We start from the raw sequence: 22,363 nt of genomic DNA on the forward strand, positions 1-22,363 counted from the left end.
CGATTTTTGTTTTTCTTTGACACTGCAAAGCATTGCGGCTATTGTAAGCAGTTGTTTAACTGGAAGGATCTCTTTTAACTATTGCACAATGCAGGGAATGTAAAATGCCTATAGGTATATACAACATGTTCCCTTATCAGTTGACGTCTCATGAATTGAATCGAAGCGTGGAACCCAGTCCAACCAGTTGCTGTTTACCAGACTAGTCATTGAAGACTGAGATGAGCTGAAGTTCAACCAGTTATATCATTGAGGTTTTTAGTTTTTATTATTTGCGTTACAGAAAACCGAAAGATGACTATAAAGGGTCAACTAAGCCTCGTGATTCTACTGAAGGAAGAAAAGATTCAGAGAAGGAATACTGTAGTGTGTTGGAATGCAATGTGAGCACATGGGTTCAAGTCCATTTTCAAATGTCATTTCCTTTTGATCGCCGATTCCTGTAGCGCCGCACTCTTCTCTCATTGGCAGAGTGTCTTGGTGTTCCTCCAAGAAGGGATCCCGCATTTTTGTGGTTGATTTGCACTGTTACCTTCTATGGTATCTATACTAATGCCGTTTTGTCTTCCGACTGGAGGCGTCAACCCTGCGCGACGCTCTTCCCTCGATCGACTGATCAGTGCCGACTGATCTGACGTAAGACGATGTACTGATGGTAGATCCCCATCCAGTGTATTCGGATCATATTGATTGCTGTGCAAATTTCAGAATAGGCTGAGTTGAGAAATCAGCTGGTGTTCTGGATCTGTCAAATTCCCCCCCCGTTGGGTTTGAAATGGGTTGCTGTGAATTGTATTGACAACCTGTAGGCAAGTACCGGAGATGACTGCATATAAAGCTTCAGTATTCTGAGATTCACAAATCATCCATGGAGAACAACAGCCTGGGTTCACTGTACAGCTCCTGCAAACCAGAACATCTTCGGCCTGTTATTACCCTGGTTTTAATCACTGTTGTACAATGTCATGAATCCCTGAATGCTAATATACAAAGGAGTTTCTTATGAGGTACCTATAGTGGTCCATCCCTGTTTCAGGGTCCTTGACATCCCGCCATAGCTCAACCATTTATAGCGATTATCGCCAACCCCTCCAGTCATCCTTGACTTGTTTCATTGAATTATATGAAGACATGTGAGATACTGTAATTCATTCATTTAAAGATCGGTACTCATCAAGATTCAAGAAAATTCTTCTTTCCATTTGAACTAAATTCCAAAAAAGTGCTGTGTACCTCCAGCTATGAATGTGCCCTTTAAAGTCTGGGCAAAGACTTCCTTCTGGTTTGATGGAGAGTAAACTTTATGAAGCATGTAGTTAGGGGTGTGACCCATTTACTGATGGTTTTAAAAACAGTGCGAGGTAACCATGTCAAAGACCATACCTGATAACATGGGCGAGTAGAGGGAGCATTCAGAAACAGCACTGGCCCTTGTTATAGCCCTAAACTAACATGGTCAAAAACAGAGGTAAGGAAACTTTCCAGTTTAGAAAACGACTAGGGGCTCGACAGTATCACCTCTCTACAGTTAAGTGGAGTCTGTTCCTCTCGAGTGCCATATTGCAAAGGGGAACCGCAATTGTGGTGCTGTCACTTTTATTAAGGGTGAGCCCATCGTAAATCCTGTATTTTACAGCAGGTAGAGTCATGACGCGAAGCAGACGAGTAGGACGAATTCGCCTCTGGACACTAAGGTCAGTTTTGTGTTTTCCTGGTGATGGTTTAGGTTTGAATTTGGCAGGGTAAGTTGTTCCTAGATCTGTGTCTGGGGGCAACGTTTAGATCTTGCTGTTCTCCAGGTGCGTGTCGATGTGTTTGATGAGGGCGTCGTCGGGGTAACCGGTGGGGAAGGTCAGCTGACACAGCGGGCAGCTCCGGGCGTCGTTCTCCTCCGTCTCCATCCACAACTGCAGGCAGCCAATCACAAAACGGCACCCGTTAGGATGTGTAAACACTCAACTCAAAAGGTAAACACTGTAAATGTACTCATTGTAATGACTGAATAACCGGTTTTCTATTTGCATGTCATGTAAGGATGCTCTGATTATTACTGCTATTGAGATACACTACTGAGCTCTGAAGTCTAGCAGCAACAACTCACATTGATGGAGGGCCAGGACTGGGCGTGGTCTGCATCCACGTACCCTGGCAGGTGGCAGGTGAGAGTAGCTGGGCCATTTGGGGCCAAGAAGGAGGGGCAGGGAGGGGGTTCCCGTGAGCTTACCCCCATGACCCCCAGTGTCCTGGGAGGACTGGCCACTGGGGATGGGCATCTCCACTCTTCCTCATCATCCGACGACTGGGGCGGGGTGACCAGTGGAGTGGGGTCCGGGGAATCCTCCAGATGACAGAAGTGGCACCCCTTGGTGGATAAATGTTTATTTTAATGTTTTAAAATGTTACTCCCTAATAAAACTCATCCAAATGAGTGGTGAGTTTAAAAAAATTACAAAATAAGGTTATATAAGTTATATTTAAACAAATATATACACATGTGGTGTGTACCTCTGCAGCTAGAGGGAAGCCCTGCTCCAGGTCATGGTGATGGGGACTACTGCTCAGGCTGCTTCCCCCTCCTCCACCACCACTACCACCACCACCTCCTACAGCTCCACGGGCCGAGGCCGGCCGACGGGAGTAGGCCCCAGACTCCCCCATGTTCCTGGGCTTGGGCAGGGTGGAGACTGGGTCACGGAGCAGCCTGGGTGGGGGCCTCTGGTGGGCAGACGAGTCGGCCACCTCCGAGTAGCTGCGGCGCCCCTGGAAGCGGGCACGCAACCGCTGGCTGGTTGGACGGCAGGAGTAGGAAGCTGGGCCAGTGGGTGAGTAAGAGAGGCCAGTGGGGGAGTAGGAAGCGGGGCAAGAAGGGGATGAGGAAGGTGAGAGGGGAGGAGGGAGAGGGGTGAGGGTGGAGGCGGTCTGAGGAGGGGCGTTGGGAGGCTGGGGAGCGACGCTGGGGGGCTGGGGAGTGTCTTAGGACTGGAGGAGAGAGAATGGGATGGTTATTATAGTCCATTGGTGCCTCTTTCACCCAGCTGGTAGAGTATGGTGCTTGCAATGCCAGGATAGTGGGTTCAATTCCCGGGACCACCAGTACGTAAAATGTATGCACACATGACTAAGTCGCTTTGGATGAAAGTGTCTGCTGAATCGCATTTATTATTCCATTAGTGTCCCTGTTGGCACCCTCATTGGGCGTACTGCAATTCCACTCCATTCAACATCCGTATGGAGCACAATCTTTAATATTCACATGTTTTCTACTGACCCATTTGCTCGTGGGATGCCTTCCTGAGGATCTCAGTCTGTTTGACAGCCAGACCTCTCACACGACCCAGCTCCTCGGTCAGCTCAGTGTAGGCCAACGCCAGGTTCACCCTGCACAGGAGGGACAATATTAGGATTACGTCCAAAATGGCACCCTATTCCATATATAGGGCACCACACACTATGGGTCCTGGTCAAAAGTAGCGCACTAAATAGTGAATAGTGTTCCATTTGAGACTTGGTTATTCTACTGACATAGCTACATGCCAGGAGTATTAGATGGGCAGCTGTCACTCACTGTTCATCTCCTGCCTTCTTTATCCACTCCACGTCACAGTGCTCACAGAGTGTGGTCACCTCCTGCTGGACAGAGACAGACGTGTGTGTCAGTGGAGGCTGTTGAGGGGAGGATGACTCATAATAATGGCTGAAACGTAGCAAATGTAATGTTACCATTCCACTGAATTTGATTGTGCCTGGCTACAATGTTTTCAGGAGAGACAGGATTGAAGGAAGAGGAGGGGGTGTGATGATTTACATTAAAGAACATATCCGATGTAAACAAATTGAGTGGTCATGTGATAATGAACTAGAATGTATCGGCCTGAAAGTTACACTGTCTCCCCAAATGTCTTTTACCCTCATTGGAATGTATAGGCCACCTTCCACCAAAAGTGTGTTTTTTGATCAGTTTAATACCATGCTTAGGGAATGTGATTTTGGGAAAGAGGTCATCTTAATGGGAGATTTTAACATTAATTATGAAGACAAGTGTTGTAGGAAAACCCTCAAACGGATCACTAATACCTTTGACCTTACACAGCTAGTTAAAGGGCCAACCAGGGTGACTTGTTGCTCTAAAACACAGATTGATTTGGTGTTCAGTAATAAACCAGAGAGAGTGACTAAATCATTCAATATGGTTACTGGGCTGTCTGATCATAATCTGACACTTATAGCCAGAAAGCTGTCTAAGAGCAGGTTTAACCTCTCTACTGTTAGAAAGCCGGATCAACTCAGAATACCTAAGAGTGAATTAAACTATTTTGAAAAAGCAATTAAGGGAATAAACTGGAATGATCTCTTGTCCTATACAGACGTGGAAGCTGATAGTCAGGTTTTTCTATCCACAATCCAGACTACAATAAATGGCTTCCTAAAGAAAATCAAATCCAAACCTGGCCAAAAGAGCACTCTTCCTTGGCTAAATGGAGAAATCTGGAAATTGATGAAAGAACGAGATTATGCTCTAAAAATAGCCCTAAAATCTAAATTAGAGCATGACAGACGTAGGTTTACCATGTTGAGAAATAAGGTGATGAAAGAAATCAGACAGGCCAAGGCAAACTTTTTTATTAACATAATTGGTGAAGCAAAGGGAAATTCTAAATTGATATGGGAGAATCTAAAAAAGTTAACAGGGAAAGACCATAGTAACACTGCAAAAAGACTAGAAATCATGGTGAATAACAATCTAACACAGGATGCAGTCGAAATAGCAATAGCCTTCAATTCCTACTTTATTGACTCTGTCAGGGCACTGACACAGAACCCCTCCACCGGTTTCTTGGGCTCAGTGCTAGTGAATGACACTCAACCTGTCTTCATCATAAGGGAGGTTTCTGAGTCAAAGGTGAACAAGGTGATTAGCTCACTAAAGAACTCTAAAGCCAAAGATGTGATTGGGATGGACTCTACCTTTCTTAAAAACTACAAAGAGTCACTCATTGGCCCCATTACTAAGGTCACCAACACATCTATTGGTCTCGGTGTGTTTCCAAGGGTATGGAAGTCGGCCATAATAACGGCCATCTTTAAATCAGGCGACCCTGCTGACGTGAGTAACTACAGGCCCATTAGTATACTACCTGTGGTGTCAAAGGTTGTTGAAAAGTGTGTAGCAGAACAACTGATTGCCCACCTCAACAACAGCCCCTTTACATTACACTCCATGCAGTTTGGCTTCAGAGCGAAACACTCCACAGAAACGGCCAACTGCTTTCTTCTGGAAAATGTGAAGTCCAATATGGACAAAGGGGGTGCTGTTGGGGCTGTGTTTCTGGACCTAAGGAAGGCTTTTTATACTGTTAACCATGAGATTCTCATCACAAAATTGTCAAAGTTCAACTTTTCCCCTGATGCTTTGAGATGGATGAAATCATACCTTGAAGGCAGAACTCAGTGTGTCAGAGTGAGCAATGAGCTGTTGCCCTATCGTAGCTATGATGTGGGCGTGCCCCAAGGGTCAATACTGGGGCCCCTCCTGTTCAGCCTGTACATTAATGATCTGCCTTCTGTCTGTACTGGGTCTGAAGTTCAAATGTATGCAGATGATACAGTGATATATGTGCATGCAAAGAGCAAACAAAAAGCTGCAAGAGAACTCACTACTGTAATGGTCCAGGTTACAAAGTGGCTCAGTGACTCGTGTTTGCATCTCAATGTGAAAAAAACTGTTTGCATGTTCTTCACAAAGAGGGCAACAGATGCTACTGAGCCAGATGTCTATGTGTCAGGGGAAAAGCTCCAGGTGGTATCCGATTTTAAGTACCTTGGCATCATACTTGATTCCAACCTCTCTTTTAAAAAGCATGTGAAAAAGGTAATTCAAATAACTAAATTCAACCTAGTTAATTTCCGATTTATACGAAATTGTTTGACTACAGAGGTAGCAAAACTGTACTTCAACTCTATGATACTCCTCCACTTAACATACTGCTTGACTAGTTGGGCCCAAGCTTGCTGTACAACATTAAAACCTATTCAGTCTGTCTACAAATAGGCTCTCAAAGTGCTTGATAGGAAGCCCAATAGCCATCATCATTGTCACATCCTTAGAAAGCATGAGCTCTTGAGTTGGGAAAATCTTGTGCAATACACCGACGCATGTCTTGTATTCAAGATCCTTAATGGCCTGGCTCCCCCTCCACTCAATATTTTTGTTAAACAGAAAACCCAGACATATGGCAGCAAATCCACAAGGTCTGCCATGAGAGGTGACTGTATAGTTCCCTTAAGGAAAAGCACCTTTAGTAAATCTGCATGCTCCGTGAGAGCTTCCCATGTCTGGAATACACTGCCATCAGACACACATAACTGCACCACATATCACACTTTCACAAAATGCTTGAAGACATGGCTAAAGGTCAATGGTCATGGTCCCTAGCTGTGTGTTGCCGCTTTCCATGTTGTCTGTTGTCTGTAGCTTGTGAGGTGTGGAAACACTTTGTTGCTTTTATGAATTTTGTCTTGCTGCTTTTTGCTCTGTCTGTATGCTATGTCCTGCTTGTTCTATGTTGCTATTGTCTATATTGTAATTGTTTTTAATAACCTGCCCAGGGACTGCGGTTGAAAATTAGCCGGCTGGCTAAAACCGGCACTTTTACTGAAACGTTGATTAATGTGCACTGTCCCTGTAAAAATAAATAAACAAAATAAACAATAAACACTGATCCCGCTCCAGCTATTACCATGATCCAGTCCTCCCCAATTAAGGTCCCACCAACCTCCTGTGTGTGTGTCACTATCTGACCTGTGTCTGTACATCCTGCTGCAGCTGTCTGATCTCTGTCTGCAGCCTCTGTAGCTCCTCCTTCATCTCCGTCTCTCTCTGACACGCCCCCTGGGCCTGCTGCCGTGCCCCTTCTAGCTCCGCCTCCAACCGCTGCAGCTTCAGGTCGGACACGGCGTCCAGACTGCGAGAGCTCTGCAGGGTGGGACCCCGCCCATTCCGCTCTGTAGTACACATCCAGGTACAGTGAGAAACGCACACACACACACACACACTCAAACATACAAACACACTCACCACGAGGCACGTCCAGACTGGTGTGTAGCTGTAGGTAATGAATGTTCTTGCTGTGCAGCTGAACACTGAGTTTCTGCAGGGACCCCTCCCTCTGCCTCAGAGCTGACTCCAGACCACAGATACGCTCCATGTGCTGCTCTGCTAGTGTTGTCTGATGGAGAGCACACACACATACACACACACACACATAGATGTAGGGTACATACACGTACAATCGGTCTCACACACGCTGATTGCTACATTGCTGATGGAAAACTGATGGTCAATATAGTGTTTGCTTAAATTAGTATGTAAAAGATTCTATTTCATTAAAATGCTTTAGCCTATAATACTGTCCCCTCCCGCCATCGCTCTACCAGTACTACTCATGATGTCCAGGAGGGGGCACTGTTTCCTACTGCATCTCACCATCTTGTCCAGGTCTCTCTGAACATTACTCTTCTCCATGTGGATCTTCTCATAGGCCTGAATCACATCCTCGAGTCTCTCCTCTCGATCTTTACTCTTCTGGAGCTGAGGGAAAGGGGGAGATATATAAAGGGAAATGTTAAAGCTAAATAGCCAATTTGTATACAATAACCAGAGCATTATAAGTTGAATTATTAGTGTGAAGCCATTATTGGAGATGACTATACCCCCCTTGCGGGGGCTATGGGAGGAGGAAAGGTTATTGGAGGGAGGATGTCGGGCCTACGAGGAGGAGTCTTGGTTAGATGGGGGAGCGGTAGAGTTTTTTGACCGCACTTACTCATATGATATCTTGAATTTACTGCGCAAAATAGCCTTCATTTATTGCCACTTATAAGATATTAGAATTAGAGGAATTATAAGGAATATTTTTGTTTCCCCATCTTTTATATTAGAAAGTCTATGTTTTATATTCTTGAACGAAGCAGCATCCTTTTGTTTGTAAAATTTCAATCCAAAGTGCCCCACGGCCATCATCTCTACGGACCTGCAGTAAAGCCTGAGGCAAGTGTGTGTCTGAGACAGCCCCTCTCTCACCAGGGCAGTGGTCATATTTATGGGATGGAATAGAGAAAATGTGCCATTACAGGAAAAGTATAGGAGAAAGGAAAATGTGTTCGATATGCAGTTCCAACCACTCCTCTCCCTCTTTTCTCCTCTCCTACCTCTCTCTCCCCTCACAACCCTCCCTCCCTCCATCTTGCGTCCCTCACCCCTCTCTTCTTCTCTCCTCACTCTCCCCTCTTCTTCTCTCCTCACTCCCCTCTCTTCCTCTACCCTCTCCTCTCTTCCTCCATGTCTTACCTCCTGTGTGAGTGAGTTGACTCTCTGTTGCAGGTTGGTGGTCTCTGACTGCAGTAGGCAGGTCTCTTTGGGTTCACAGGAGCAGCACTGTAGGGTCCTCTCCTCCTCAAACTCACTGATCATAGGGAACTGAGAGAGAGGAGGAGGAGGGGGGAGGTACAAGAGAAGGACAGAGGAGGAAAATTAGATGAGTATGTGAGAAAGTAGATCAAAGGAAGACAGTGAGAATAGGACACGGAGTGTCACAGCACAAAAGATAGGAGATGGAAAAAGCAAAAGGAGAAAAAAAAGAGTACACGAGTGCAAGTCGAGGTCAGATTATTATTAGAGGTGAGAGAAATAACCTTCCTCTACCACAAGCTTTTCCACTGAGTTTCAACTGAATAATGGCCTCATTCAGGTATACCTGAATGTTTCAATACTTTCAAAATCAACCCTCCTTTCCTCCTCTCCTGGGAGTAATCACTGACAGAACTCAATTACATAGGTGAAAGCACAGGTTCCATAGAATAGCTTTTACCAATTCAGTCATGTAAAATCAGTGATAGCTTTAAAGGGATAGTTTGGGATTTTGGCAATGAAGCTGTATCTACTTCCCCACAGTCAGATGAACTTGTGGATACCATTTTTATGTATCTGCATGCAGTTTTGAGAAAGTTGATATCTAGCATTTGCACAATTGCTAACTAGCATTTGCACGTTTGCTAACTAGCATTAACGAAATGACTGGAAGTATATGGGAATAACTAGGCTAGTTAGCATTTTCTTGTTAAACTACCTCCAACTTCTTTCATACTGGACTCAGACACATAAAAATAGTATCCAGAGTTAATCTAACTCTGGGGAAGAAGATAAAGGGTTAAAATCCCTAACTATCCCTTTAAGGGGGATGCCTTTTGAAAATATTCAAAAAGGGACATTGGATGGCTGATGTAGACCTACAACATCAGTGTTGCATACTATCTGACCAATCAATGTCTGTGTAACCAAATGACACACTATTCCCTATATTGTGCACTACTTTTGACCAGGCCCCATAAGGCCATAGGACTGCATAGTGCAGTATAAAGGGAATAGGGTGCCATTTGGGACGTAGCCTCTGTCATGAATAGATCAGTCATCCTACCTTGACCTCATAGTTCTTCAGCTTCCTCTTGATGCTGCTGTTCTCTCGCTCCAGGCTGGCCAATCGCGTCTTGATGTCATGGTAGGCGGCGGCCAGGGCGAAGTGGGATGGGTACATGTCGTCTTGGATGGGTGAGGACGACCAGTTGACCCCCGACCCCAAGCCGCAGCCGTCATCCCTCAGCCCCTCGCCCCCGCCCAGGAGGCCCAGCTCGCCCCCAAAGAGGGACTCCATCCCTCAGGCAGGTCAATGGCTAACTGAGGGGATACACAGGAAGGAGGGTAAGTCATTAGAGTCAGTCATTCTGTAATACTAATGTTATGAACTGCAATACCCAATTTTTGTCTGTGTCCCAAACGGGTGTCACTTGGAAACTATTTTTGATTTTTATTCAGAAAATGCTCTCTTCTTTCCCATTCATGTGGATTGAGACATATAGCTGGATCTACACAAACACAACAGATTGCGTTGACACAGTTCAAACAATCTTATAAAACTGGTATTTTGGAGTGAAGAAAATCACTTCAACAACAACACCAAACACTGTAACTCATGTTGGTTGACTTGTAAACAGACCACAGCGCCCTCTAGCATAGAAGGCTAGGATAACAGGAAGGAGATCACCTCATCGCAGCATAGAGGCAACAGGGCAGCTGCCCATAGGCCTCTTCCAGTTCAGTGAACACACACTACTGAGGGAACAGAAGGCGGTGGTCGTTCCGGCGCTACCCTCTCTCCGCCAGCACTCTCCTCGCAGAAGGGGGAGCTAACGAGGCTCAAATGGCAGAGCAATGGGCCCTGGCACAGCTCTGGTGTGAGTGAGAGCCATGGTCGACGGGGCATATAGAGTGGGCGTGTGCTAAACCTGCCCAGCAGAGTCTGTCCACAGTCTAGGCTAGGCTACACATTGCCAACTCCATCTGCCACCGGCTAAATCCGATTGGCTGTTGCCATGATTGCTATGCCATCCCACATCCCGAAACATAAAAACCACCTTGTTTCTTCTATTGCTCCCTCTCCCCACTCGGTCGGGAAATCTGGAATACTCAACCAAAGAAATATATAGAAGCGCCACGGCGTGCTGTAGCCTAGATGTAGGCCAAACCAACTGTCACATACAGACAGCCATTGCCTGTGTATGTGGAAGGTTTCCCAGTCCAAAACACATTAAGGTGGCCAATGCTGTAACGATAATATATTCAATATTAAAGTATCCATACAACTCCACGTAGAAAATGTATCTATATTCCCCTGAATTGTTTTCCCCTCCCCCTCTCCAAAAACAAAAACATACACTAACAAATCTACATCATGCATACATATACATATAATCATGCTGAAGTCCCCTGGCCTGCAAAGGCTGAAGGACTGAATCATAGTCTGTTGTTACGCTCAGCTTGGCTCATGTATTTACAATTACAGGAGACCCGAGAGAGTGGTGTTCTTTTGATGCTGTTGGGTCTGCCAGCTGCATCTCTCATTTCGGATTCAACAACATTCAACATCTCCATAGCAAAGGCATGAATAGATATGGAAACAGCCCAATGAAAGAGAGACTTTTCCAGCTTAAGTACCATGGTGAACCATGTCCCTTTCTGAGTACCCCCATGGTCAACATCCCTCCTCTAACATCAGTATACCCCAAAAAAGAAAGTGACCACTAGAAACCAATCTGGGACCTTGTTTTACAGTCTTTCTCATCCCAGGTGTCCCTTCTGGGGTGAATAATAATAAAGTCTGAATTGGATTACATTGAAACCATGTTAACAGACATCAACCAGTTGTTTCCCCACATAACCACCCTTGTCCCTGGAGCTCGGAACTGCAGCTGCCACATTGCTCCAGGTGGGTGGTGCTGTGGCATCCTGTAAACGCCCACGAGGTTCGCCCGTTGGAGACGAGCCGCTTTTTGAGTTAAAAGGAGCAATCTGCAGTTGCAACGTGAAATGTTGAGCATTGATATCAATGATATACACTCAGTGTAGGGTCGCAAAATCCTGGGAACTTTCAATAAATTCCCTGGTTTCCCTGAAATCCCGGTTGGAGGATTCCCAGAACTAGAAGGGAATCCAGAAATCTCCAACCAGGATTGCTGGGAAACCAGGTAACTTATTGAAAGTTCCCAGAATTTTGCAACCTTAAATCAGTGTACAAAACATTAGGAACACTGGCTCTTTCCATGACATATACTGACCAGGTGAATCCAGATGTGATCCCTTATTGATGTCACCTGTTAAAATCGCCTTTGATTGGTGTAGATGAAGGGGGGGAGACAGGTTAAAGAAGGATTTTTAAAACATTTGACAATTGAGACATGGATTGTGTATTCAGAGGGTGAATGGGCAAGACAAAATATTGAAGTGCCTTTGACCTGGTTATGGTAGTAGGTGTCAGGCGCACCGGTTTGAGTGTATAAAGAACTGCAACGCTGCTTGGTTTTTCACACTCAACCGTTTCCCGTGTGTATCAAGAATTGTCCACCATCCAAAGGACATCCAGCCAACTTGACACTACTGTGGGAAGCATTGAAGTCAACATGGGCCAGCATCCCTGCGGAACCCTTTAGACACCTTGTTGAGGCCATGCGCCGATGAATTGAAGCTGTTCTGAGGGCAAAAGGGTGTGCAACTCAATATTAGGAAGGTGTTCCTAATGTTTTGTGCACTCAGTGTCGACCCATCGATTGTTGAAGAATAGAACTTAGAAATGCCTCATGAGCTTAGTTCAACTGTCGTACCCCCATCAGAACCCCAAATATAAGCTTGTTTTACTCCAATGTTTTTAAACAATGTAAACGTAAACAATGTCTGTCCCCAAAATATGGTTAAAACTATACATTTGATATCACGCATGGTCAGTTTTCACCAGCCCCATCTTTCAGCTTTTCACCAAAACAGAGGCAGGGTGCCCGGTTTGTTATTGTTTCAATGGCGGATTAGCCCCGACAACCCAACGTGTATGTAACCCAGCGGCAGACGTTCCCTGCCAACCCTCCGCTGTTTGAGTCTCTATCACATATTCATCGCCGGAGGGAGGAGACAGCTGGGTGGGTGCAAGACTGATGACAACTGGATTAATGAGTTGGTTAAGGCTACTGTACACCAGAGCATGACAATAAAGTATGTTAAGAATGTTTTTTTTTTTTTGTCGGTTGTTCAGGTTTCTGGAACTGAGGCAGGAGCAAAGAGTTGTTTATAATACAGAATATCAAAACACTTGGCAGTGTGCAAGTTGGAAAGTTTTAAGTCAGGGGATGCCTGACATTTTCTGTGGACCCACCCATGGTATGTGCTTACATATGGTTTGTGCCTCTGTGCATGTGAATCCCTTTAAATAGGCACCTCTGCCAATTTTCCTCTTTTCTGTTTCTCCTTTTGGTTGCATGTGCTTTGCGTTTCCACCTCGACTGAAGCCTAGCCTGGAGACAGTTATACTTCTGCCGAGAAGGGTCAAGCATCTTTCCTTTACTAACACCTACACACACCCACACACACACACATGCATCAACTCACTGACACGCACACACACAGTGCACGCACGCACACACATTCATTTACTAACACCTACACACGCACCCACACATGCTTCAACTCACTGACACACACACACACACACACACACACACACACACACACACGTCCTCTCTCTGTTGAGAAAGCAGAGGACAGAGTAGCGACAGTCAAACAGGAGCTGCTAGCGAGCCCATTCACCCCAGGGCCAATCAGAACAAGCCCATATGTCAATGTCACATGGCTAATTCATATTTTAATGTTCCGGATATCAGCCAAAATGGATGCCCCGAGCAAACACTAGCCTAACCAAATGTACTGTAGATTCAATATGCTTCTACACTTTGGTTCAGTGTTTGTTTAGCACTATGCTTCTGTAAGCTAGCTACTGCAATGGTTTAGCATCATAGTACGCTTCAGTGCTGTATTTGTTGGTTATACTTAAGCAAGTAGCCTCGCACGAGCGAGCCAGAACGGCTCATAGGAGCAGGAGCCTATCTCCTGTTTCTGTAGTGTGAGGCAGCTTGATGTACAAGTACAACCCCTGGACATGACACTAGTCTACCGCAGGGCCTTAGCCCCAATCTATCTCATGAATCCTGAGTGCCAAGCAGAGATCGGGTCCCATTTTTATCTTCTTTCAATCTCAGGGTGGACACTCTGACCACAAGGCCAGTGAGTTGGTCTTCAGGTAGGACAACACGTCATCTCCAGATGAACGTTGAACTCTGCTCTAGTAAATTGGTTATATCCTTGCTGCTTATATTCGTGTACTTAGATGCAGCCATCCATCTATAAAGTATTTGACCTATCATATTGTCCAGTGTATGCAGAATGATGCCAAAGGTTGACACTTAAAAGGTACAGGACTGACACTGGACACTTTAAAGCTTGAATCCTTAATAGAAACGATGACGAAGCAGGCACCCCGCCTCTGATTTGGTCAAAAAAAGCTGATGGATGAGCCTGTAGAAATGGAACCACTCTCAAATTCATTCACAGAGCTATGGATGTAAGTTTTGAGGATATAGAATGTTTGTTTAGATTTACATTTTCTTTTTTAATAAACATTGGAGTAAAACAAGCTTATATTTTGGGTTCTGGTGGGGTATGACAGTTGAATTAAGCTCATGAGAGGCATGTATAAATTATACTGTTCAAGAATCAAATGTGTATATCATTAATTTACAAGTAAAAAAAAATGCATGTTTCAACTAGCTTTAAAGGTAATTTCCAATTGAGCCAACATCTGCAGCATTTACCATGAATGCAGTCTCGGCAAACGCATACACATTGCCTTTAAATGTATATTGCGCTGCATCGCGTCTCCAGCGCTACGGATTGAATCGAGCCCTTAGAATGTACATGGTCCTTGCAAAGACAAACAAATGGCAGGAAAACAATGTATTTAGATAGGAATGCATTTCATTATTTCCATATAATTTGAGGGAGGGATGAGAGGACAAACCCAGGGAAAGAGATGAAGCAAAACAAGGAAAGGGGGAGAGAGAGGAAGAGGATGGAAGGATAGAGGGTGTCCTTGAGGACTGGCACCGTCCTACATGTGAGGGGAGAACTGAGGCCAGTACTGGGGGAGGGGTCACACACACACACACACACACACGGCCAACAGCTTAAATAGATGTTGCATATGCGCTTGTGATGGGGAGATGGGTAACCTAGTTCTGGCAGACCAGAAAAACAGGGACACAGACAGGGACAGACACACCGAGACAGGTGTGTGTGCGACGAGCCAGCGACCTAATCCACAGTAGCCCTGTGCAGAAAATCCTCTATACGACAGACACACACACAGGTGACGCACTGAAAGCCAACCGTTCTCCATCAACCTTCACATTACAACAAGCCCCAATTGAATGCCGTGCTCCAAACAAAATAAACCCAACACAATCATACAGCCAAAAGGCACAACACAACAATTGGTGATGGGCAAGGTGTCTCACCTCCACATAACATAGGTTGTATTCCAAATGGCAATCTTTTCACTATATAGTGCCCATTTTTTGACCAGAGCCCTAGTCAAAAGTAGTGCACTATAAAGGGAATATGGTGCCACTTGGAACGCACACCCTTAACTTCTCTTACAGTCGAGCTGGTGGAACATGTTACATAATAGCCTACATTATAATCATTATCACTGTCAATGGCCCAACGAGCATGCTTCATCATGCATCAAGTGCTGTACAGGCCTATCTGTACTGTCTTCTCCAGTAATGGATTTGACTTACACACTGAAAAGCAACTGGTGACAATGCATCCAGAAAGCTGTGGGTTTGAAAGACCATTGAGGAATGTTCAATATTGCTAGGTGCACATGTCTACATCATCATTGTGGCATGTGGAAGGTCATGATGGTCTGAGAACAAAAGGTGGCCAAATAGCCTACTTGATGTCAGGAGGGACATTAAGTGATGTTAGACCTTAAGAAAGACACCACACACTTAACTTTGAACGTTTCCAAAAAACAGCTGTATCAAAGGAAATAATTGAAATCCATCGAATAGATGGGGCTACAAAAAATCAAGCCATGACTTTTAGGCAAACCTGATTTCTTACTAAAATATACTTCAGCCGATAGGCATTGCCTTTACTAGTAACATAAGTTAACTGAATAATACTCTCATACCAACAGGTCACTCTCCAAAGTACCCCCAGATACAGTAGTTACCGGCTATGCACCGAAGCCGAATGTCAAGCATCGAGAGATGCTATTCACTGCGGGTTCCGTTAGCTGATCATTTCGCTAACAGCCTCTGACTGGTTCGTTGGGTGGTTAATGGACAGTCAATTACTCACAGTGACCGGTGAGCCGCGCTTTAACACCATGCACAGAAGGATCGATTCCTCTGATTTAACGGATTCTGCCTGTTTGTTTCCACAAATGCACGTCCAGCTGTCTTTGTTAATGGCACACATTTGTCCGATGGTCATGGTCTGCCATAGTAGGGACATTTCAACGTATAAACAGGACAACTTAGATAATTTAAAGACCTACGCATGGCGTTTACATAACTGAACAAAAATGTCAAGCACCATGTTTGATCAAGGACATTTTAATTTGAATAAACTTCCGTTGACCTACCCGTTTAAAATGCATTTGGTGCCTGTTATCATATAGGGGTGGTACATAGACATCGTTACCAAGGAAACTTCGTTTATAGTATGTAGGCTACGTTTGTATTTCTACATACATGTATAAGTGAGACAACCATTTTGGTCTGAAGCATTGTCAACATGAGCATTCAGCACCACTAGCAAGTGAACAGCGCAAGTTTGTTTACGCTGCTAAACCAGTCGGGAACTGGCCCAGTGTACGGTAGTGGTGATCTCTCAAAGCTAGAAGCACCAACATTGGGACAATAATATAGTTATGTCATGACAATTACCAAAAACACAACAATCAATCACGTGCATGAATATCTCCGTAACCAACAACCACGTCGTATGCTATTCGTGGTTGTGTAGACTACATTTGTATTGTGATAACTCACAATAGAGCATCTATATCGTTTCTCTCCTTACGGCAAGACACCAGTGCTCGTTGCCATTCTCACTTTGTAGCGCAATCAGTAGCTAGCCTAGTCTACAACATGGCTGTATACAGCGACGCTGCTCTCTCCATCTCTCCCAACTAAAACAATGAGCTCGCGCTTTTCCCTTTCCTCCTCATATCGAGCTATTTTTATAAAATTTAAAAAACATTGCCGTGAGCGTTACTTAACACCTGTTTAATTAAAAAAGACTCTACAAAAGCACAACAATAAACACTGTCATACAAGTACCACGATACACTTACGCTTCCTCGTGAGATGCTGTGAAAAACCCATAGCGATGAAGGGGGTCAAAACGCCACCGTTCATTTGCGGTTTGCATCGACAATGGTTGGATGTGGATGCGTGTGACGCCCCCCCCCACCAAACCCCTCTTTACACTCCCATTCTGTGATGAACCGAGCAGTTTTTACCAATAGATGACGGTGAAATGGGTTGGAGCGGCGTTCAGATATGGCAAAGGAGTAGCACATCAGAAGATCACCGACATTTGAGAGTTTATGGCCAAGAATATAACAAATTCATAGCAACAAAAACAATAAGCATGACATCCCCAAATCATATAGGTAGTGTTCAATTGTCACATTCTTCGCCTCATGGATCCTTTTGTGTCCCTGGTTGCATAACTGCCTGAATCAGAATAAAAAATATATTCTGACACAAAGTGCTGACGTCGAAGCTTTATTAGATTGTTGTATAAATAGATTGATGATTCATTTTATCTCAATTATGGACATTATTTATTCATGCTGTCCCCACTGAGTGATGGAGCTTGATTATTTTTATGATAATAAATTCTCTCTGATCCAGATATGCAAAGTTACGAGGAAATGAAAGGGGTTCTAGATGTTCTTTGGTCAACTGTGGGTGAAATAGATATGGACTCTTGTAGAAAATGTATTACATGCTACAGTGTCCCTATTGTATCTGCTCACAGGACATACACCAACTGGAACTTCTAAAATAATGCAATCATTGCAGATGGTGGCTTTTGTTGACTGCACAGTGTCGCCATTATCTGTTGACAGGGATCCCTTCCACCTCTCAGACTTCATTCATGCCATAGATCACCTTGATTAATCTCTTTCTTTCTTTCTCTCTTTCTCTCGCTCTCGCGCTCTTTCTCTCGCGCCCTCTCTCTTTCTTTCTTTCTCTGTGGTAAATGTCCTGCATGCAAAATATAATATAGCCAGCAGATGGCGACCATGTTGAGACCTTCTTGCTTTCGTAATCAAGGTCTCATCCACCAATTCGAAACTATAGCCTAACTCACAGTCATACAATCTATTTACAGTTATATGGGTATTTAGACTATCAGTGTCTAAATGAAGTGTCAACTTCCTCCATCCAGGACATACCGCTGTGCTAATCAAACGCACTTCTCAAAGCCCTTCTCCCAATCATACCATGTCTGCTCAACTTCATTTAAACTGTTGAGTTGAATGGAAATAAATGGAATATTACTAGTCTGAGCTTTTGAGTCTCTAGTTATTAGCTAGGCCTAGTGGAGTCACAGTGGAGGCAGGATATATGCGACAAGACCAATAGAATGTGGACACCTGTTCGTCGAACATCTCATGCCAAGATCATGGGCATTAATACGGAGCTGGTCCCCTTTTTGCCGCTAAAACAGCCTCCACTCTTCTGAGAAGGCTTTCCACTAGATGTTGGAACATTGCTGCAGAGACTTGCTTCCATTCAGCCACACGGTCATTAGTGAGGTCGGGCACTGTTGTTGGGCGATTAGGCCTGGCTCGCAGTCCGCATTCCAATTCATCCCAAAGGTGTTCGATGGGGTTGAGGTCAGGACTCTGTGCAGGCCCGTCAAGTTCTTCCACACCGATCTCTACATAGCATTTCTGTCTGGACCACGCTTTGTGCACGGGGACATTTAAAAAAATTACCTAATCATTGAACCTTTATTTAACTAAGCAAGTCCGTTAAAAACAAATTCTTATTTACAATGATGGGCAAACCCCGGCCAAATCCGGATGACGCTGGGACAATTGTGCGCCGCCCTATGGATACCCAATCATGGCCGGTTGTGATTCAGCCTGGAATCGAACCAGGGTCTGTAGTGACACCTCTAGCACTGACATGCAGTGCCTTAGACCGCTGCGCCACTCGGGAGCCCATTTGTATTGCATTGTCATGTTGAAACAGGAAAGGGCCTTCCCAGACTGTTGCTACAAAGTTGAAAGCACATAATTGTCTAGAATGTCATTGTATGCTGTAGCGTTAAGATTTCCCTTCACTGGAACTAAGGGGCCTAGCCCAAACCATTAAAATCAGCCCTAGACCTTTATTCCTCCTACACCAATCTTTACAGTTGCCACTATACAGTCAGACAGGTAGTGTTCTCCTAGCATCCGCCAAACCCAGATTCGTTCGTCGGACTGCCAGATTGTAAAGCGTGATTCATCACCCCGGAGACCGCGTTTTCACTGCTCCAGAGTCCAATGTTGGCGAGCTTTACACCACTCCAGCTGACGCTTTGCATGACGCATGGTGATCTGAGGCGTGTGGGCGGCCATGGAAATCCATTTCATGAAGCTCAGGACAAACAGTTCTTGTGCTGACGTTGCTTCCAGAGGCAGTTTAGAAATTGGTAGTGAATGTTGCAACTGAGGACGGTTTTTATGTGCTACGCACTTCAGCACTCAGCGGTCCCGTTCTGTGAGCTTGTGTGGCCTACCACTTCAGCACTCGGCGGTCCCGTTCTGTGAGCTTGTGTGGCCTACCACTTCAGCACTCGGCGGTCCCGTTCTGTGAGCTTGTGTGGCCTACCACTTCAGCACTCGGCGGTCCCGTTCTGTGAGTTTGTGTGGCCTACCACTTCGCGGCTGAGTTGTTGTTCCTTTCCACTTTACAATCACAGCACTTACATTTGACCGGGGCAGCTCTAGCAAGGCAGAAATTAGATGAACTGACTTCTTGGAAAGGTGGCATCCTATGACTATGCCAGTTGAAAGTCACTGAGCACTTCAGTAAGGTCATTCTACTGACAATGTTTGTTTATGGAGATTGCATGGCTGTGCGCTCAATGTTATACACATGTCAGCAACGTGTGTGGCTGAAATAGCCGAATCCACTAATTTGAAGGGATGTCCACATACTGTATGTACAGTTGAAGTTGGAAGTTTACATACACCTTAGCCAAATACATTTCAACTCTGTTTTTCACAATTCGTGACATTTATTCAAAGTAAAAATTCCCTGGCTTAGGTCAGTTAGGATCACCACTTTATTTTAGGAATGTAAAATGTCAGAATAATAGTAGAGAATGATTTATTTCAGCTTGTATTTCTTTCATCACATTCCCAGTGGGTCAGAAGTTTACATACACTCAATTAGTATTTGGTACCATTGCCTTAAAATTGCTTAACTTGGGTCAAACGTTTCGGGTAGCCTTCCACAAGCTTCTCACAATAAGTTGGGTGAATTGTGGCTCATTCCTCCTGACAGAGCTGATGTAACTGAGTCAGGGTTTTAGGCCTCCTTGCTTGCACACGGTTTTCAGTTCTGCCCACAAAAAAGGATTGAGGTCAGGGCTTTGTGATGGCCACTCCAATACCTTGACTTTGTCCTTAAGCCATTTTGCCACAACTTTGGAAGTATGCTTGGGGTCATTGTCCATTTGGAAAGACCCATTTCCAACCAAGCTTTAACTTCCTGACTAATGTCTTGAGATGTTGCTTCAATATATCCACATAATTTTCCTTCCTCATGACGCCATCAATTTTGTGAAGTGCACCAGTCCCTCCTGCAGCAAAGCACCAACACAACATGATGCTGCCACCCCCGTGCTTCGCGGTTGGGATGGTGTTCTTTGGCTTGCAAGCCTCCCCTTTTTTCCTCCACGCATAACGATGGTTATTACGGCCTAACAGTTCTATTTTTGTTTCATCAGACCAGAGGACATTTCTCCAAAAAGTACGATCTTTGTTCCCATGTGCAGTTGCAAATAATAGTCTGGCTTTTTTATGGCGGTTTTTGGAGCAGTGGCTTCTTCCTTGCTGAGCGGCCTTTTAAGTTAAGTTTATATAGGAATCGTTTTACTGTGGATATAGATACTTTGTACCCGTTTCGTCCAGCATCTTCACAAGGTCCTTTGCTGCTGTTCTGGGATTGATTTGCACTTTTCGCACCAAAGTACGTTCATCTCTAAGAGACAGAGCGCGTCTCCTTTCTGAGCGGTATGAGAAGTATATCAATAATGGTAAATGCATATTTAATGACTTTACCATTTGAAAAAGCAAATGTTTACTAGGTACTGGGTAAACATACATTGATTGATACATTGATTGATGATGTGTATTGTCCTTCAAGAGGAAATTCTTTCAAGAAAACCATCCCTGACTCCTTACATGTATTTGTGCCATGTCACTGCTTGGGTTTCACTGGATGCTGAATGATTGGCATCCCCAAAATCTATTACCATGGCGCTTCCCCCTTGACCACAGCTTGTCTTTTCCATGTGAACAAACTATATTGGGCTGGGGAGAGGGGGTTGTTTTAACTGGGTGAGAGGTCGAGGGAGAGGGGCTTTCTAAGAGAGATCAGTGTACTGGGCCAATCGTTTCCAAGCATGATATTATTAATAAGTGTACGCCATTTGCAGTCTATTAATACATGGTTATTCATATTATATTAATATATTAATATAGGTTATTAATACCTGTTTCTGTTCGTCACCTAATTTGACGATTAAACGTGTTGAAATGTGTGGTCTAGAGTGCTGAGTGATGCACTGTGACAAGGATCTTTCCTAGGATCCAACATTTGGACAAATTGGGCAAGACCTGTCTCATCTCCTTTGACATTATTTCCAGTTAACTCTGGTCCAGTACAACACTGTTTCTATAGCAAGAGGAGGGTGAAGGACCATGATGAAGGACCATGATGAAGGACCAGGAAGATTATTTAAAAACATTATTTATTTATTTTTTACATTCATAACGAATCAAGTCATCTAATCTAACGGTGGTCATCAAACGTCCATCGTATTAGCTATTACTACTCAAAATGGTTAACATAGAAATACAGAATACGTATATAAATGTTATTTCTTTAAAAAGTGGTGCTAGCTAAATGCAAGTTAATACACCCGACCTTGTTAACCAATTGACTGTTTACTCAGATCAAATGTTTTTGTCATTTCCCCCGCAGGCCACGGGCAAAGCAATAGGTTGGTGCATTGCTTGTTGGCCTGCAAAAGCGAGTATCCATTGACTGGCAATGGGCCTTTGTGCTACTGTATGTGCTTACAGCATTTCAGTATAAGGACATTTAGCAACTAGTGCTCTCCATACTGATATATACTGTATTGCGTAATCAACATATTCCTATCCCTCTCTCTTGTTTGGGCCCACAACAATTGAACCTATTGAGCAACATTGTGTCTATTGCACTGTATAGGAACTTTAAGTTGGCCTCCTTTAGTGTATATATGACAACACTGGTGAACTTTAGACGGTTAGGACACTACTGTGTAGGCAGGCTCTACGGTTTGGGAGCTGGACAGAGGATGCTAGATGATGGAGTCTGCTGATGATCTTGTAGAGGGCAAGTCTGGGAACCAGCCCGAGTCTTATAGCCACTCCTCTTCCAGTCTGTTTATCACCACTTGGCTGATGCCTCATCAGCTCTGGGTGCCAGAAAGCTCACCACACAAAGTTTAGAATAGTAGCCAGTCGTCCTCAATTCGAGCCCTCTGCCTCTGGTATAAGCAGCCAACTCTAACCAATAGACTCCTGTCCCTCACTGCTGCTGTTGTCATTGACCATAAACCCAAGCCTGTTCTGTCTCT

General features: G+C 44.5%; 1 pseudogene; it reads right to left on the minus strand.

Annotated features, from left to right (window-relative positions):
- Positions 1–244: 244 nt before the first annotated feature.
- Positions 245–9,772, minus strand: LOC135555818 (TANK-binding kinase 1-binding protein 1-like; annotated as a pseudogene).
- Between the last annotated feature and the right edge of the window lie 12,591 nt (positions 9,773–22,363).

This window comes from Oncorhynchus masou, chromosome 15, assembly GCF_036934945.1.
Source record: "Oncorhynchus masou masou isolate Uvic2021 chromosome 15, UVic_Omas_1.1, whole genome shotgun sequence".
NCBI lineage: Eukaryota > Metazoa > Chordata > Actinopteri > Salmoniformes > Salmonidae > Oncorhynchus > Oncorhynchus masou.